At 46.2% G+C, this 2,500-nt stretch overlaps 1 protein-coding gene and 1 long non-coding RNA gene across 4 annotated transcripts in view; one reads left to right on the top strand and one right to left on the bottom strand.

Annotated features, from left to right (window-relative positions):
* Nucleotides 1-540, top strand: part of LOC127915167 (uncharacterized) — a 1,667-nt gene extending 1,127 nt beyond the window's left edge. For 2 of the 3 annotated variants that reach the window (XR_008090411.1, XR_008090410.1), the window contains exons 4-5: nt 1-208; nt 249-540. The exon at nt 1-208 is cut by the window's left edge and continues 72 nt beyond it. This is a non-coding gene — a long non-coding RNA (uncharacterized LOC127915167). The remainder of the gene's footprint in view (nt 209-248) is intronic. The other variant, XR_008090409.1, reaches the window with a different exon arrangement.
* The window catches only part of LOC118367607 (protein PTHB1-like), a 211,946-nt gene that overhangs the window by 127,007 nt on the left and 82,439 nt on the right, over nt 1-2,500 (bottom strand). The window lies entirely within an intron of this gene.

Here is a 2,500-nt window from a genome sequence, read left to right as displayed (position 1 = left end):
GTGTTGAGGTGAGAGAGAGCCCTACAGATACCAGAGGAAAGTGTTGAGGTGAGAGAGAGCCCTACAGATACCAGAGGAAAGTGTTGAGGTGAGAGAGAGCCCTACAGATACCAGAGGAAAGTGTTGAGGTGAGAGAGAGCCCTACAGATACCAGAGGAAAGTGTTGAGGTGAGAGAGAGCCCTACAGATACCAGAGGAAAGTGTTGAGGTGAGAGAGAGCCCTACAGATACCAGAGGACAGTGTTGAGGTGAGAGAGAGCCCTACAGATACCAGAGGAAAGTGTTGAGGTGAGAGAGAGCCCTACAGATACCAGAGGACAGTGTTGAGGTGAGAGAGAGCCCTACAGATACCAGAGGAAAGTGTTATGCAATTGTTGCCATTTTAACCATCATTTGAAAACATGTCAATGTCCATTGAGATTTCTGTTGTTTTATTTGCCCATAAAGTTTTTTTGCGTTTGAGCTTGTGAGTGAGTGAGTGAGTGAGAAAAGTGTGAGAGAGAGTGAGAGAAAAAAGTGTGAGAGAGAGTGAGAGAAAAAGGTGAGAGAGAGAGAGAGAGAGAAAAAAAGTGTGTGAGAGAGAGAAAAAGTTAGAGACAGTAACAAAGAGCGGGGAAGCGGCTGAGAGAGATTTGCAGCGATTAGCATCTTGCCAGCCAATGGATGAGGCAGAGACAGACAGTAACTGCTTTTGTTTTTGGTCACGGCCGCGGCGCAGCTAGCGCAGATAACACTGTCTTCTCAGTTCTGATAAGAGCGGGGAAGAGAGAGGATGATCTGGCAACACACTGGCCTTGTTTATAGAAGCATTCAGAGGAAGAGAAAGAGAGAGAACAGAAATAAAAGGGGGGACAGTGATTAGATCTGGCAACCCACACAGGGGCAACCTGAGATGGGTTATCAGCGGTGGTGGCAGGCTCTGAACCACACCACCAAGATAAAGCTGCTATGATCTACTCTCCCCCCTCCACACCTCATCCTCTATTCTTTTTTTAATGCTGTTCATCTCTTTCATTCCAAATGTGTTTGTGTCTGAATCCAGACTAGATACATGTGTATTATAACAAACTTGTGCACCGATCCTCTACTTCCGCTACTCTCCAGCTTTCAGATTTATTTGAAGGGTCTTCATTCCATGGCTCTTTGCCCATTCTCAACTCCATGTGAATGGTTCTCTTTATCATAAGGCAGCATGAGGTGTGTGTGTGTGTGTGTGTGTGTGTGTGTGTGTGTGTGTGTGTTCCTATGGTTTCATAGACTTCATTATTGTTCACAGACAGGTAATAAAATAGAGGACTATTTACAACCTTCCCTGGACTATCAAAGACAGGGCTTCACGTTTGCTTTCTCAGTGAGAAGACGAGGGAATGTGAGACCAGAGAGCTTGTTGGGGTTGCTTTTCCATAGAGAGAGAAACAGAGAGAAAGAAAAAACAAAAGAGAGACATATAGTACAATACCATTCCTCTCAAATGTCTATACTTCAATGATCTCACTTTTAAATTTCAATCAACATTGATTACATCACACAGATCCGTTGAGATTGCAAACGCCCTAACAAGCCAAGAATGACACCAGAACATCAAACAACCGCCCAGTTTCCTCCCACATCCCTCCCTACACACCTTCCACCAAGGTTACTGGTTCCTCCCATGAGTCTGGGTGGTCCGGCCTTACTGCTCCAGACAGGGGGCTCAATTAGAGACACACCCTGCCAGAGAGACACCCAGCCTGGGATTACTATGAGGGAAGTGCAGGCCTCACCATAGCTCCAGGCCTCCTGATAGAAACCTGGGAGTTAACCTCACAGGTTTAAATTTGAACACCCTTGTAACCAGTGCTTAGTAGTTCCAACCTGGCCCACCGAGAGATGAGATAATGGGGCGTTGGCCTGGTCCAAATGTGAAGGAGGGGGGGCGCACACAAGAGTAGAGAGAGATGTGTGTGTGAGACCAGGTGATGAAACACTCCACTATACATCCCTACAGGGTTGCAGGTCTCTCAAACACACATCCTGTCCCCTCCAATGTCCCTTCCATTAATATCTACCACAGACACTCCAGCTACAAATTACTACAACTGCACTCAGTACACCTCAAGAGCACACAGCCGTGTGGCGCGACACACACACACACACACACACACACACACACACACACACACACACACACACACACACACACACACACACACACACACACCTGGGCTTCACCCCAGCATACGCTCTGAATCAAAACACACTAATATACCCTGACAAATGCACACACTCACACACACTCCCAAAGAGAGACTCTCTGCACACAGTCAAGACTCATTTAACATTTATCTTGGCTCTTTAGAAGTGAAAGAATTAATTGTTTCTGGCGTAAGTTAGCCTACAGGGCTAGTTTTGATATCACAGCTGGGAGTTTGAGGACTTCGCTTTGTGTGATTATACAAAGGGTTGTGTGTGAAAGCGAGTGTGTGTTTCAAACTCATTCAAGCTGTCCTCACTAGTCGAA

The sequence above is a fragment of the Oncorhynchus keta genome, chromosome 34 (genome assembly GCF_023373465.1).
Source record: "Oncorhynchus keta strain PuntledgeMale-10-30-2019 chromosome 34, Oket_V2, whole genome shotgun sequence".
NCBI lineage: Eukaryota > Metazoa > Chordata > Actinopteri > Salmoniformes > Salmonidae > Oncorhynchus > Oncorhynchus keta.
This window is presented reverse-complemented; position numbering and strand designations above follow the sequence as displayed.